Below are 16,524 nucleotides of genomic sequence, written 5' to 3'. Positions count from 1 at the left end.
CATGCTACAGGCTGCTAACAACAACAACCTCCTAAATTAATGTGCCTCCTGCCTCCTGCACTGTCCTGGTTCAGTCACCTCAATTATCACTGAGAAATGAGCAAAACAGATTTCAAAAATTACGTTTTATCTGTTTTATATTAAATTAATCCTTTATTTATATTTACATTTTTATAATAATAAATGAAATATGAATTTTGTTTCTAGTTTTTGAGTTTAAAAGTAGTTCAGGATCCCTCCATCAATGTTTGAAGATCCTCTCAGCAGCTCTGCTGTCTGTGTCTGGATTGCAGGACAGGATGGAGACCTGCTCTAAAGACCAGCCTGAGATGAACTCTCACTTTATATCACAGACACCTTTCTGTACCTAAACATGTGTTTTCACATAATGTGAGATCAGGTTGCTTCTTCTGCTCTTGTTTATTGTTTTCGACCAATCAGAATCCAGTATTTAGTTCACAGCCAGGTAATGAGGAAACAAACTCATAACTAACCTGAGCAGAAGTTTCGTCTCTCAGGGGATCAAACTTTCTCCCTTTGACTCCAGCATCCAAAACAAAAGGCAGCCAACTCCCAGCATGCTTTGGGAGCAGAGATGAGGAGGACTACATGTCCCAGCTGGCATGGGAAGACTCAGATTGCTCCATCCTGTTTCTGGACCTCACACACACACACACTCCCTCTGTCTCTATCTGTGTGTGTGTGTGTGTGTGTGTGTGTGTGTGTGTGTGTGTGTGTGTGTGTGTGTGTGTGTGTGTGTGTGTGTGTGTGTGTGTGTGTGTGTGTGTGTGTGTGTGTGTGTGTGTGTGTGTGTGTGTGTCCTCTCTCAGCAGATTAGAGCTGCTGCTGCTGCTGAGAGGGGATTTGGGTTTCTGTGTTCGGTTAAGGCGACTCATGGACAGCCCGCCACGCTCATCACCAGCAGTGATGTAAAACGTGTCGTACACTCGACTATTTTAAGGTCTGCATGGACACATGTTCATCCCGAGGGACGGCGGCGTGAGAGCAGGGCGTGAAATCAGAGCGACGTGGCTCCACGTCCAGGAAGCGCTGCAGAGTTTGAGCTTCCTGATTAATTCATGATCCACTTTCTACAAAGACCAGAGCCGGTGCAGCACCTGGAGGGGCCCGCTTTTACTTTCCAGCCCTGACAGCATACCTGAGAGGGTGTTAGAAGGAGGTCAGAGAGGAGGAGAGGAGGAGGTGTTTCCTTCCACCTCAGCAGACAGGTGCAGAGAGGAGGGAGGGAGGAGGGAGGGGGCTGTAAAGTTCAGACGGACGGAAAGAGTGAGTCTGGCATGTTCCTGCAGACAGACATGAGGAGATCACATGCTGAGACAGCTGATGGTACACACACACACACACACACACACACACACACACACACACAGTTCACGTCTCTGCTTACACTACAGCTGAACCTGATGTACCTGTGACCAAACAAGCTGCCTCTTGTTACACTTTGACCTTTGACCTTTTCCTGCTCAAGACTCAAAGAAGATGTTGACACCTTGACCGACTCTTTTAAGACGATTATATGAGTTAGTATAATCATAAAGACCAAAAACAGCAACATGTGAGTCCATAGCTCTCAGTTTAAAGCCTGTGAGTTAGATTATAACCCATCAAAACATCTGAAGGAGAAGTTTTCACGCCGAGGGGCTCAGTTAGTTCCTGAAACGCTGCTAGCTCCAGAGCTACGTAGCACAGTCTCATCCCTTAATGCCGGCCCCACATTAGAGAATAATTGGGCAGATTTCGGGCTGGATTCACCACTCCTCTTAATCCGGGGGTTTTCTCTGTCCTGGAGCAGATTATCTGACCCTGTGGTGTGAGGAGTTTAGAGGAAAGGAGCAGCACTCAGACTGTGTACAGAGTGGACAGCGTGGCTCCAACATTTACCATCGTACGGTTTAAAGCCAAATTTCCCCGTCACAGAAGCATCATTGTGAGAAAGTCGTGAGAAACATTTCTACCAGGTGTTTTAATTTTTTAAAGTTTGACCACAGCCCATCTGGAATGACTGGGGAGATGGATTTTTAACCTATACTGCAGCCAGCCACCAGGGGGAGCAGTTCTTGTGGTGACCTCACTTCGAACCGAGCAAGATGACGTCCATTTTTTTCCCAGTCTATGATCAGCACTCAGACTCAGAGCGGACTAACAGGAAGATCCAGAGCCCAGCCGTCCAGCTGCTACTGTCTACACGTCTCCATCGAAGGCAGAGGACACGGCGACTACGTTTGAGAAAACAGGTAATCACCAATTACACCTTGATTCTTTACAATAGCCATGGTTACGTCTTTCTGAATTGAATCTTTCTGAAAGACTTTCTTGAAATTATGTTCATTTCTTTCAAAGTTTGGATCAAAAACAACTTTCCTCCAGTGCTGACGGCTCGCCGCCATTTTTAAAGTTGAGCAACATCTCTAGTTGCATCTTACGTCATGTCTGAGCATGCTCTGAAAGAACGCTCCCTGACAACTTTCTGTCTGAGTGAAAACATGATACCTCAATCAGTTTGGGGTAAGGAATATTATAAGGAATATTTGGGTCCATGTAAACGTGGCTAATGAGTGTGTTCGTGTTAGCCGTTGCTAGGCTACTTAGCTTTGAGTGCATGCACGTAGCAGTTAAACGCAGTAAGTTCATGAAGTCTTTGTTTGTTGTTCTTCAGGCTGATTGTGAAGCAGAGATCGTCTGTGGCCTGGGAACATCCACGACCACGCTGATGGTGAGACTCAGTCGAACCAGATTTACTAACTTTTTGAGTTTGATTCCAGCTAAATTCAACTCACTGTAAACTTGTGTTTTTCTCCAGCGGTGACATCAACTCCACACTCACTGGCAGCAGGAAAATGAGGACGACCAGCTCAGTGTTCAAAGTCCAGGTTGGTCATTTAAGAGTTTTCACCATAGACTGTAAAAAAATGGACGTCATCTTGCTCATCTTGAAGTGAGGTCTCCACAAAAACTGCTCCCCCTGGTGGCTGGCTGCAGTATAGGTTAAAAATCCATCTCCCCAGTCATTCCAGATGGGCTGTGGTCAAACTTTAAAAAATTAATCCACCTGGTAGAAATGTTTCTCACATCTGATTGTTGTGGTGATTTGAAGATATCATTTGGCTGTCTTGTATCCAAGTCCTCTTTTTTCGGAAGAGTTTGTTTTCATTAGTTATACGAGGTTAAAAATGAGGCTTTACGTAACGTTTAACGATGATTGACAGCTGACGTTCTTGTGTATTTTTTTCGGGGATTGTAAAATATGTCTTGAGGTAGAGTCAGGAAGTGATTAGACTCTCTATATATATTATTTTTGTCACCCAGCTCCACTCAGATTCTCCCAGAATCCCTCACAGTCTCTACTGCGCGGACTCTTTTGTGGTAATAAATCTTAATTTGTTTAGTAATAAAATACCAAAGTTTTCACTTTAACATATTTATTTCTCAGTGTATCAACTTGTAATGTTGTGTTTATGTCCAGCATGGAAAATCAGCTACTCTTTAGTCCCTCACAGTCACAGGGATGGGTTTAGGTATGGTAACATGGTGTTATTTGTGTCTTGTATCAATCACAGTTAGCTCTGTTTTGGTCTCCACCACCTCCAAAGAGACTCATTGTGTCCTCAGCTTGTTCCTGTGTTGGTCTGATGCTTCCTGATGAGCTGGGAAAGTGAAATGTGGTTTATCACAGCTGCCCTGAGAAAAACAGAAGCTGCTTGGTGTATTTTGAAAGTACCAAAACCAAAACAACAAGCTAACACAGGCTAACAGAGGCTAACGGAGGCTAACGGAGGCTAACGGAGGCTGAAAGAGGCTAACGGAGGCTAACAGGCTCTGCAGGCTCCTCTCCTCTTACAGTCGGAGTGTACAGTAGAGGCAGAGCGCTGCAGAAAGTACAGATGTGAATATTTTATAACTTAATATGATACAAGAAGGAACAGGACACCAGACGGAGAGGAGCTGCAGAGCCGCTAAAAGGCTTCCTCTGCTTTAATGAGAGCTAAACACTTAGAGGAGGAGACCCAGTGTGTGTGAGTCCTTTCAGAGCCCTGAGCGTCTGTAAGGGTTTAATCTGAGCTCATATCCAGGCGGTCTGATCCTTTAACAGGTCTGACGTACAGGTAAACACAGGCTGGATGGTTTTTAAACATAAAAACAAGATTTAAAATCATTTTATATCACAGGCTGTGTGTCTGGATCAGCTGATTCAGGGTGAGGAGCAGAATTAAAGCAGCTCCCGTCTCTTCGTGCTGCTTCGCGTCACGCTGTGAGCCCATATGGACGCCGGCCTTGGCGCTCAGAGCTCTGTGTCAGCAGAGCGAGGAAGAAAAGGGACACGATGAGCCAAATGTTTGTTCTGTGTAGTGTCAGGCTGTCTGTGTGGTGTTGGGGGGAGAGGCCCGGCTCGGCCCGGCTCGGCTCGGCCCGAACAGATCGATCGGATCAGGCCGGAGCTGGAAGGCTGCAGTGGAAAATGAAACTGGAGGAGACAGGAGGGCGATTAGGTTAGCCGTGTGTGTGTGTGTCTGCATAAAGACAGAGGGAGACGGAGCGTGTGGGTGGATGTGAGTGGGTGTTTGCAGCCTGTGCCAACGCTGCACCCACTTTATACATCACAGCTCCAAGGTCAGAGATTTCAGCTGTGTGTGAGTGGGCTGCCTGCTTCCACACCTGACTGGACCAGCAGCTCGCTCAGGGATGTTTCTGCTCCTCTCTGTCTGCGGAGCTCAGATCTGCTCAATAAAAACCTGGACGGCTCATTTCTCCCTCTCTGATCCAGACTCCATTGTGAAATCTGACTGAATGAGACCTTTTCCTTCTTCTTTTCATCGTCCAATCCCTCCATCTTCCTCCTCCTTTTACAGACCGCTCAGACGTCTCCTGCCTTTCTAAAACAACAACAACGACCTGTGCTCTGTCTGAGATCAGCTGCTGGCAGATTTCCACTCCAACAAAAGAGCCACTGAGCGTCTCTCAATAATTGAGCAGAGCTGGACCCTGCAGCATCCAGCGTTACACAAGCAGAGAGGGCTGAAGGGAGGGTCCATAGATATGTCCATTTATCCCCGCATCTCCTCTGGTATCCATCCATCCATCCATCCATCTGTCAATCCACCAACCCAACATCCATCCATCCATTTATTCATGTATTTATCCCACAACATATCCATCCATCCAACATGTCAGGAAACATGTCTTTGAGCGACTCTGAAAACCCTGACCTGGGATACAGAGCACATCACAGATGAGGTTACCTTTAGAGCCTGTTCACTGCAAAAACTGAAATCTGATCAAGTGTTTTTGTCTTTTTTTAGGTAGAAAATGTCTTTTTAGACTCAATGAGCCTCGTTCACCTGACCAGTCCAGAAGAATGTCTTGTTTCAAGTTATTCAAGGAGAAAAATGAGCTCTAAATTGCTGTAAAAAGTAAAAAAAAAAAAAAAAAAAAAAAAAAAAAAAAAAAAAAATGCCAATGGAAGAAGATAAATTTGCTTTAAAATTTACTTAAAACTAGGGAAAAGTCTCAATACAAGAAACTTTTCTAAGCTTTTCAAAAAAAACCTCTAAACAAGACATTTTTCTGGACTGATCAGATCAAAGTGGCTCATATCGAGTATAACAAGACAATTTTTACTTAAAACAAGACAAAAACACTTGATAAGGTTTCAGTTTTTTGCAGTGTCAAACTTTTGCACGATGCCTGAGCCCAGTGTCATGTCCCAGCAGTCCCTGGTTCTGGTTCTGATCTAGCAGCATCAACCTGCTAAAACTGCAATTCCTCAAATGTCCACTTGAGGCTGGCTCCAGAAGTAGCAGAAACCACATACACACCAATTCAAAAAGCATAAACAAACATGTCGACAGCCTGGGACAGGAAATGACTTCAGTCTGAGTAACTCATCTCTACAACAGCGCACACACACGGCACAAGAGCGGTTTTTATTTTTTCATTTTATTATCATTATTATTTTTAAATAAATCAGCAGTTTCTAATATGTTAAAGGTGCCGTAGGCAGGATTACCATGGTAAGATGGTGATTTAAAAACCAGCACAGCCCCTCCCGTCCTGTGTTCTCTGACATCACGCCCTTACGCAAGTTTAGCCCCTCCCACAAGAAGTTTACACACAAGTTTATGGTTCTTCTTTTTGCTCCTCTTCTTCTTCGTGCTGTCCTCGTTTAGCTCCTTGGTGTTTTAGGGTTGGAAGTCTGACAAGCCAAGTAAATATGCGAGCCAGGACTTCCTCATGCGCGTTCATGGGAACGAAGAGCTTTACAACCAATCAGGATAGAGCCTCAGGGGCTCTTCTGATTGGTTAAAGATTCCTGGAGCAGTCGAGAATCCTCGTCAGCTCATAACAGAGACAGATGGAAATGCTGAGACCTTGCGGTTGTGCAATTATACTCCACTCATAAAGGATTATCAATGGATGCTCAACATTTAATCCAAAGAAAACACAAAAACATTAGCATTGATTAGCTAAATCCTGCCTACGGCACCTTAAAGATTAGCATTTAGCCCAATCAGAGGAACAGCTCACCTAACGAGACACTTTAAAACTTATAATGGTTCATTAAATCTGGTGTCATCCTCATCTTTTCTTTGGGTAAAATGAACCCAAACTTTCAACCTCTTCACATGTTCAGCCATCTTTATTTACACCGCGCCAAATCATTTAAAAAAAAAAAAAAAGTTTTCTCAAGACACTTTTCAAAAACATTAACAGTTTTAGACACGTTAATGTAAATCTAATGTTTTTAGCAAAAACCCAACATGAGGACAAGAGAAGGAGTCTGATCTCATCCTAACCCACCCTGAGTACAGAGCTCTGCTGCTTTTAGTGAGTTACCATGGAGACCAACAACTTCCCTTTAACAGGCAGAAACCTCAGACAGGACCAGACTCATGTTAGACAGACATCTGAGACTCAACCATCCACTAGACTTCTTCTTCTTCTTCTTCTTCTTCTTCTTCTCCTTCTTCTTCTTCTTCTTCCTCTTCTTCCTCTTCCAGTATCTGGGTCTTTTATTGAGTATAAAACTCTTTCAAAGTGTTCCCTGACGTATAAAAAGTTTGATTTGTCCAGCCAGGCCCTGAAACGTTAGAGGTCTGTGATATTTTGGACTCACACCGAGCTCTGATTGAAACTTTGGGCCCCGCTCGGTGAAACTGGTTCCATGATGCTGGCTGAATATTCAGATTTGTCACCGAGCCTTCCTGTTTGTTCCTCCTCTCAGCTCCTCTTCTTCCTCAAATAGCCCTCCTTTATGTGTTTGGTGTTCTCCCTCCTCCTCTGCTCCCCTGGTTTCTCTTTGTTGCTGTTGTTTTTGCCTCCTCTGTAGCTCCCTCTGTGTCCACCCACACTAACCTAACATGCTCCCTGCCCCCGGCTCCTCTCTGTCTCCATATAGACACAGCAGCTCCTCTTTTCAGCACACACTCCAGCATTTACTGTATGCCGCAGTGCTCTCCAGCTCGCTATGAATCATACACACACACACACACACACACACACACACACACACACACACAGATTCTTATGAAAAGAGTGCAGGAATTAGTGTCAGAAAAGGCAGCAGGATTTAAATCCAGAGGAGACGAGCAGCACATGAGGAGGAATGTGCCACAGTCTGTTAAAGGTTCAGTCCAACATTTTTTAAAAAGTCCCTCTGTATCATTGAGGTGTGTGAGCCTAGCTTAGCACAAACGCTAACACATGAACCAAATTGATTCATAAACGTTCAGTGACCTGAGTCAGACATTCAGTCCTGTGGTTTCTCCAGGTTCTCACAGAAACTTTCTCTGCTGGAACGGAAACCAAACAAGAAAATCGTCATTTTCTCCGCTGATGGACAGAAAGGTACAGTGTTTTCTCAGTTTTCTCTAACTTTGTAAAGTTTTCTCCATTAAACGACAAACTTGAGGAAAGTTTTTCCTCTTGAAAGGGACTTCAGATGCACATCAACCCTGAATACAATCTAACTCATTTTCTCAGCTGAAATAACACATGCGAAGACGCTTCATCAACCTTTGTTCGATATGTTGCTTCATCATGTTTTCTCCAGTGCACTGGTTCCACAGAGGATATTTTATCACATGATTTCCACAAAAAGGGGGCGCTGTGACAGTTTTCTCCACTAGAAAGGAACCCCAGGTTCATGTTTTCTCCATTAAAAGAGAATCCTGTGAAGTTTTCTCTATTAAAAAGGCAAACAACAGACGTTAATGAGGTTTTCTCCATCTCCGTCATTGTTTTCTCTGATACAGTGGTTCCCTAGAAGATGTTATTTTACAGTTTCTCCATAAAATGAACCACTGTGTGTTTTCTCCACTAAAAAAACATGAAATTACACTTCCCAGAAAAAAAATCTATCATGTTTTCTCCGCTAGAAGACGTCCTGTTTGACACTTTGTGAGGTTTTCTTAATTTGAAGGTGTGTTTTCTCCACTGGACAAACGTGTCTTTTGGGGAACAGATTTGTCCAGTGGACCCTTAAGAAGACATTTTCTGTGTGTTTTCTCCACTGGCAGTGCATCCAAGAGGACACTTCCTACATTTTCCTGAACAACAGGACCCTAAATGCAATCTTTAAAATTTTCTCCATCATCTTTTTCTTCCTGATGAATGACTTCCTAAATGAAACTTTAGTATTTTCTCTTATAAAGTATCTCTCTAAGGTCGATCCTTGTGTTTTCTCCAATACAGTGGTTCCCCAGAGGATGTTGTTTTACATTTTCTCCATAAAATGAACCTCACATCAAACAGTATCATCTATAAAACGTTAACACAGTTTAATCAGAGCAAACTAAGCTGTAACTGTTGGTGTGGTAGTTTGAAACCACAGCTCTCATCGTGCAGAAACTCAGCTCAGGCTTCAGCGTTAGGACCGGTTTAACGTTAGTTCCTGGGCGCTGTAAGAGCAGCTCTGAGGGTTTACTGTACTGTTTGAACTGTTTGAACTGTTTGAGGTGTGTGAGGTGTTTGTACTGTATGATAAAGCAGCGTGAGGGCTCTCAGCGAGCAGCACCGTGTCACTGTTATTGTGCTCGTGTTGTTGGAGCCGTTACAGACGAGTCGTATTTTGGGCTCAGTAAGAATAGATCCTCTGTGAGTCAGACCGCTCGCTGCAGCCCACAGGACGGATCCAAAGAGCAGAGCACAGCGTCCATACCGCTCAACAGACAGACAGACAGACAGGGATAACTGTACGCTGTCCATACTTCAGGCTGAGGATTCACAAAAAGAGGGCTGCAGAGTTTGAATAGAGAGAAAAACATCAATATGCATCAGGAAGGAGCAGAGATCTGATTCACTGAAGGAGCTGCATCAATAATAATACTCTGTGTACTGTGCACTCTCACCCTGATAAAGCTCAGACACAAACACTCAGGTGATGGGCTGAAAACTGGAATAAGAGTGTCCAAAGAGAAATGATTGTTAAAGGCTGTCAGAAGCAAGAGACAGCAACTTATTCAAGAAAAAAAAACTTTTCCCTCAAGGGAAACTTCAGACTGTTTCCTTGGAAGTGATGGGAATGGGCTGGGTTTAACACCTCCAACAAGAAGAAAAGTCAAGTTTAAGTTAGCTTTACTAGAAAAGTCTAAATGAACAGATGTTTTAGAAAGTTTTTAAAATGAGAAATACAGCAGCCCAGATACTATCAGCTCTCTGCAAATAGTAAACATGTCACCCTAACTTTGTAAAGTTAATGATTTATATAATATGATGTAATATGATATAATAAAATATAATAAAATAAAATAAAAATAGTATAAAATAATACAGCATAATAAAATGTAATAAAAAATATTATCTGATGATATAATATAATGTAATAAAATATAATGTATAAATGCTATGATAAAATATATAAAATGATGTAATAAAATATCATATAATAAAATACAATAAAATAAAATAAAATCCAATATAAAATAATATCATAAAATAAAATAAAATATAGAAATATAGTATACAATAATATTATAGAATATAGTATAATATATATAATATAATATAATTAATATAATAATAAAAGCTAAATAAATGGTAAAATATACCTTTTTTTTAATAACAATGATAAAAAATATATTAATCAAATAAAAATATACATGTTATTTAATACTATAACAAAATAGTACTGCTACTTAAAATTAATAATGATAGTTATAATTATTATAATAATTAATAATAACAATAATGCATTTAAAGTTATGGTTTAATGTGCTTAAGTCTTTAAATTAAAACTTTTAGGGATCAGTTAAGTCACGGACGCCTTTTTTTCCAAAGTGGATCATTTCTTGTGTGTGTGTGTGTGTGTGTGTGTGTGTGTGTGTGTGTGTGTGTGTGTGTGTGTGTGTGTGTGTGTGTGTGTGTGTGTGTGTGTGTGTCAGACTGATGTTAGTGCTAACGTTGTTTGGCGGGGTCACTGTGTTTTGACTCTCTGAGCTGCTTCACATGCCGGACTATTTTAGCGAGGTCACATCTCAACGTGCTGCTGCTGCGCTCCAACGCTTGTTTGTTCCTCTGTGACTTTGGGACTGTTGATCTGCGGCTCCTGAACAAACCTCTGTTCATCCTCAGAGGCTGGAAACTCTGTGACGTTATTATGTTTCATTACAAAGGAAGAAAAGAGTCTGTACATGTTTAAACACAGACTTTAAAAAAAGACACCAAACGTCGTGTGATACCTTTCATATTTTATTGAAACTGTTGTAATATGATGAGATCATATGGACGTTAACTGTTGACTAACCTTGCATAGGTTACAGACTATGCCTCAGCAACAGATGACAAACATTTCATCCTGCAGCAGGAACCAGGAGAGGAAATAAAAGCTGAGGGGTTCAGGAGGATGTGACAGCCCAGCGAGGGTCCATGTCTTTTTCACTGATCTCTGAGACTTTGGCAGGAGAGGAAACACACAGACACAAACTGAAAAACAGATTCATCCCAAAATAAACCAAGCTGGGCTGAAAATAGAGCGTTTGATCTGCAGAAACCTTCCTGTTTGTAACGTCCTCATGAGCAGACACAGAGTTTATCATCCTGCTCTTTGACCATCAGCTGAAGGTCTGCAGCAATCAGAGACTCACTGACACCATCATCATCATCATCATCATCATCATCAGCCTCGCTGTGTCATGGCTTTTTAAATCACACACCCTCCTCTGAACTCCGCTCAAACTCTGACGAACAGAGTCTCTCAGCCGTTATTTTTAGTTTGACTTTGGCCCCGCGTCTCTCTGTCAGCCCGGCTCCTCTGGGAGCTTTTTCAGCCGTAAAAATAGTTTCAAAGACGACCAAACGGACTTTTGGAGCGGCTGATGAGCTGCTGTCTTCACTTTGGATCACTTTTAGTTTCAGACTCCAGATTTAAAAAACAACTTCTTTGTAACAGACACTGATCTGAATTATCTGAGAAGATTAACGTAGATTTAATCCCTCAGGGTCCAGATATGGACGTTAAATTAAGCAAAAGTCAGAAAAAATGATTCTCTGAAATAAAAAAATATACAATTAAAAAACTTTTGAAAGGGGAAATGAAATATTTTCTGAAATAACCTTCAAGCTATATTCCAAAAATAAATGAGGATGTGATGAAAAATGTTGATAAAAACATGAATTGATGATTTGCAAATTATTTAAACCCCAAAGTGAAATCAAATGAGCTTTTTATTCATGTTGAAGAGATGTTTTTATCTCTCTCTGCTCCAGTTTCAGCCAAAATTTGTCTATGAAGTGAGAAACTGTGTCATGTGACGCTAGTTTCTGAGTCGTTTCTAACTCATGCAGTGAGCTCCACTACAGAGCTGCGTCTGTTTTTAACACATTAGGGCCAAGTCACTGAGCTGTTCAAAATGATTTTTATTTGTTGAGAGATGATCATCTTGATGTTTTCTTTCAGTATTTGTCTCTGTTCAGACTTTTTTCTGGTTTTTAGAATAAATTATTAGCAGGAAAAACTTTTTAATGTCATCATCTGACGCTGACTTTGCTTTTTTTCCAATTAGTTAACACAAAGACTTTAAATAGTTTGCAAACCATCAAAGTTTGAGTTTATCCATATTGAAAAAAAAATAATTTTCTAAATTAAAAAAGTAGAAAAAAAATCTTTTTGATTGAAATTTAGTGTGAACTTAAATTTAATTTAAAAAAAGAAGAAAAAAATAAAAAAGGAAAAAAAAAGAACAGTGATGATTTCATTCATAAATAAAAAAAAAAGAGGAAGTGTGTGTTTGTCAGTAACAGCTCTGTGTTTTCATGTGAACATTTTAATCCAGGACTGAGAGCAGTTTATCAAAACCTGCTCACAAACAGTTTTTGCAGCTTTTAGAAGAATAAAATAGATAAATAAATAGATAAATACCCCAAACTTGAGTCAAACTTTAGCTTTAACAGGCTGAGAAACTCTGCTCTGATGACTTCCTGTGACTTAAGTCAAAATAAGATCCTCTTAAATTTCTTTAACAGCGTGAGACGAACACAGAGACGGTTGATCTGCGGCTCAGTGACGACAAATCGTCTGTGAAATTTAACATTTGATCGTTTCCGGCAGTTGGAAGCTTATAAAATAAAACCACAGATACAGAAACAAACTTTTACTTTGAAAGGGCAGTGATGTAGTTCCTGTTTGCTGCAGATTCAGACGTCAGAGGAGGAAAAACAACGACGTGGGTAAAGATTTAAAACATGAGCTTTAATCTAGAAATGCTCTTTTTTTCAGTGTGTCTTCATCCGGCAGTCTGTGTGTGTGTGTGTGTGTGTGTGTGTGTGTGTGTGTGTGTGTGTGTGTGTGTGTGTGTGTGTGTGTGTGTGTGTGTGTGTGTGTGTGTGGAGCTGCTCTGATGACATGAAAAACTATAAAACTTGATTTGGTCCCTTCTGGTGCAGAAACGTTAACTTTGGCCTAAAACTCTACAAATATGAACAAACTAATCAAAGCACGAGACTACCAGCTACCCTGATATTTTTATTTTCACTAATTCTGTCACGAAAAATAGAGACCATCTTTTTCTTCTTCTTTTCTTTTTTTTAACACGTGAGTTTATCCTTTAAAAAAGAGGAGATTGGTAATTTTGCTCCCTCGGACCTACTGCATGTTTCACACGTAGCACCGTCGCACGTTTTGATTTTTTAATCCGACTGAAACTTTAATTAAAGGGTTTTTTTCTCACACGTGAAGCAGTTTACCAACAGGTTTTTGGATTGACTGGTTGATGACACACAGCTGCTGAAATAATCCCATGAAAAGTGGCACAGGTGTTTCTCAGAGGAGCGCTGAGTGTTCATGTGTGTGTGTGTGTGTGTGTGCAGCCATTCACGTCAGCGCTGGTGACACTGAGCTCCTAACTCCAGAAGTTTCTCAGCACATTCTGATTTAAACCCCGAGTGATGAGTCTGCAGACTTTTTTAACTCCAAACCAAATCCTCCTGCAGCTGATTTGACTCTAAAGTTGTTTGGTTGGGCTGAAAAAAACCTGCAGACTCTTACGTAACTGGATGAAGTGAGTCAGACCAGGCTGTGCTGCTGCTGCAGCTCCTGAGGAGAAGCTCTGAAGCTCTGATCCCTTCCTCCGTCAGACCGAACCATCAGAGCTGCAGCTGACACCGGGAAAACACAGCGAGCAGCGCCACAGTCGAGTTTTCTGATTCTCAATCTGAGGAAAACAAACTCTCTCTGCAGACGTCGGCTCATTTCGCCTGATTTCATGACGAACGCTGAATCACTTGGTCCTCTGCAGCCTGCTCCCTTCTGACAGCTTGTCAAGGACGACAGCCTGATCATCAGCGCTGAGCTCCAAAATATGACAACAGCTTCACACGTTTGGGGTCAGAGCGATGACAAACACACGGCATCTGGATTTACACATGAAGGTCGAAGCAAATCAGTTAGCAACGGATAAAAAGATTTTTGAAACAGTCGGATGAAGCCAGGAGAGTGCCGCAGAGTATCTGGTTGGACGCACTGAGCATGTGCAGCAAAGCTAGCTCACATCGTCTTATAGCATCGACCCTACAAATCTGTTCACCGTACTTAAAGAGGGAGTGCTATGCTAATCGCTTGTGGCTAAAGTAAGTCTTTGCTCGTCTGAGGCTAACACGCTTTCAGCTACTGTCTCTTTAAGACCTCCAGAACTCAGCATTCCAGAAGCCTCCTCCACTGTTGCCATGTAGCAAAGTTGACTTTCTCTCATTAAAACCACAAATTAGCCTTTTTGAGGAGATTCACCAACTGGTGATGTCACAAATTGGACAAATCTCGTCCTGATCTCACAGAAATCTCATCATTACTATTATTATTATGATTTCATTCATTTATTTAAAGTTTTTTCTGGGGGGAGGGGCTTTTTCACGCCTTTAATCAGACAGGAGAGGACAGTAGAGTAGCAAACATGGCAAAAGTAGGGAGGATGAGGGAAACAGGCCACAGGTCAGATTCACGCCGCCTGAGTTTTTGTTTTAAAACAGGAAAAAAAGGAGAAACCACCTCTTTAAAAAGACGCCAACACTGGCGGTGGAAACTGACTCTGACCCCGTGACCTGTGGACTTCACGCTCTTCAAACAACGAGCGACTGAAGCTTCATATTCGAAGCGTCGAGCCTCAGCGTGAACTGCTGGAGCTGAATCTCCGCGGTCATGTGACCACGAAGCCTCCTCAGCTTCCTCAGGTGTCTCTGGGTCACCTGGCTCCACCCCCCTGAGCTGGTGAACCAGAGCGCCCACGCAGAGCGACAGGAAGCAGTCAGAGCTGATCACCATGTGACAAACTGCAGCGTGGAGCGACTCCTCTCCTCTTCCTCTAACATCCTCCGCTCTCATCCATCACTCCTCGTGTCGTCGTCTAACATCGTCCTGAAAACACGCAGCCTGGACAGCCATGTGCTCCGTCCTCACCACAACGCAGCGGCAGCAGCCATTTTGCTGGCATGCAGAGTGACTAATGCCTGTGGTAACGCTGCGCTGAGCGCTGCGCTGAGCGCTGCAGAGACACAAACGCTGACTGAGGTCATTATCTCTGCAGCAGCGTCCACAGACCCGCTCTGCCAGGCTCAGGAGCAGATAGTTCCTCCCTCATTTCTTTATAATTAACACTGAGGGCGAGCTGGGCGGCTCATCACACTGAGATAACGCTGCTCTCACTCTGTCCACAGGCTACGGAAGCCTGGGTGGGTAAAAAGTCTGTGACAGAAAGATTCATGGGACATGTCAGAGGAAAGGCAGTGGACGCTGAGGCTCCTTTTTCCCAAATCATCAACACATGAAGACGTAAAGAAGCATTTCTGTTTTTTTCAGTAAGAGATTTTGGTCCAAAGAGTCAGAGAGCGGCAGTGTTTGTGCAGCCAGAGGGCGCTGTTCGACTGATTCGACCACAAACGCTCCTCTGGCGCTGGCAGTTGGTCTGTCTAACTTTAAAATTCAGTCCTTTAAGGGACTGTAGAGACTTTAAAATCCTCTCTACAGACCTGTGAGCACATTTTAGTAAAGCTTCTTTCACATTTCATCTGTACGTTGAAGGAAACGGGAAATAAGGAGCCTTACGACAGAAATCATCCTCTGATCTGTTATTTCCATCACGTCTGTGCCCATCCTGACTGATCACAGGTTTCACAGTGAACCCAAACTTTAAATACATCGCACTAAGTCCTCGTTTCCAAATCCAAAACAAAGAAACTGGACAGTTAGCATCTAGATTAGCAAATTAGCTCCTCAGGCTGAGCAGCACATGTTAAAGCAGAACCACAAACTTTAGATAAATAGATATCAAACTAGCTTTCTGACATGTTGGTTAGCCTGTTAGCAAGTTAGCAGCCTCTTAAAACTTAGCATTTAGCCACAGAGGCTAATCCTACAGCTAGCTTCTGCATCTACTCTCACCTGATCCCATAATGTGAGACATCTGAGGCTAACTAGTGTGCTAACTTATTAAATAAAGACACAAGGGGTGTATTGGTTAGCTCGTAGGCTAGCTAGCCAAATGAGGAAGTGCATTAGCCCACTATTTTAGCCAGTTAGCAGCGCAAAGGATGGAAAGTAGTGGGTTTAAAGCTCCTGTGAGGAGTTTTTCAGCAGATTGTGAAACTACCGGGATGAATGTTTGATGATTTTGAGAGAAAAATGAGCAAAAACGTAAGAATTGCTGCTTTGTCAACAGGGGGCGCCAAAACTGAAAGTTACTCACAAACACTTGAATTACATTTAGACAAGCTGTGGTGAAAACAGTCTTTCTACAAGTCTGTTAACTCAAACTGTAAGATGCTAAGCATCTCTTTGCATGGTGTGCTAACTTGAAATTTAGCTTGAATAGCTAATCTAAAAGGTGAATTAGCTTTAAAGATCCTGTGAGGAGTTTTTATCTGGTTGTAAAATAGCTAAAATTTAACGATGATGACTTTTTACAGGCTACACGAGCGAATCAGACGGTCACCAACGTGTCTGACGATGTGCATCGTGTGGGGGGAGGTGTCAGGCCTCCTCCAATGCATTTTATTAGCTCGTACGCTAGCTAGCAGAATGAG

This window comes from Halichoeres trimaculatus, unplaced genomic scaffold, assembly GCF_033239565.1.
Source record: "Halichoeres trimaculatus isolate MK-OKI-2021-1 unplaced genomic scaffold, fHalTri1.1 fHalTri1_scaffold_21, whole genome shotgun sequence".
Classification (NCBI taxonomy): domain Eukaryota; kingdom Metazoa; phylum Chordata; class Actinopteri; order Labriformes; family Labridae; genus Halichoeres; species Halichoeres trimaculatus.
This window is presented reverse-complemented; position numbering follows the sequence as displayed.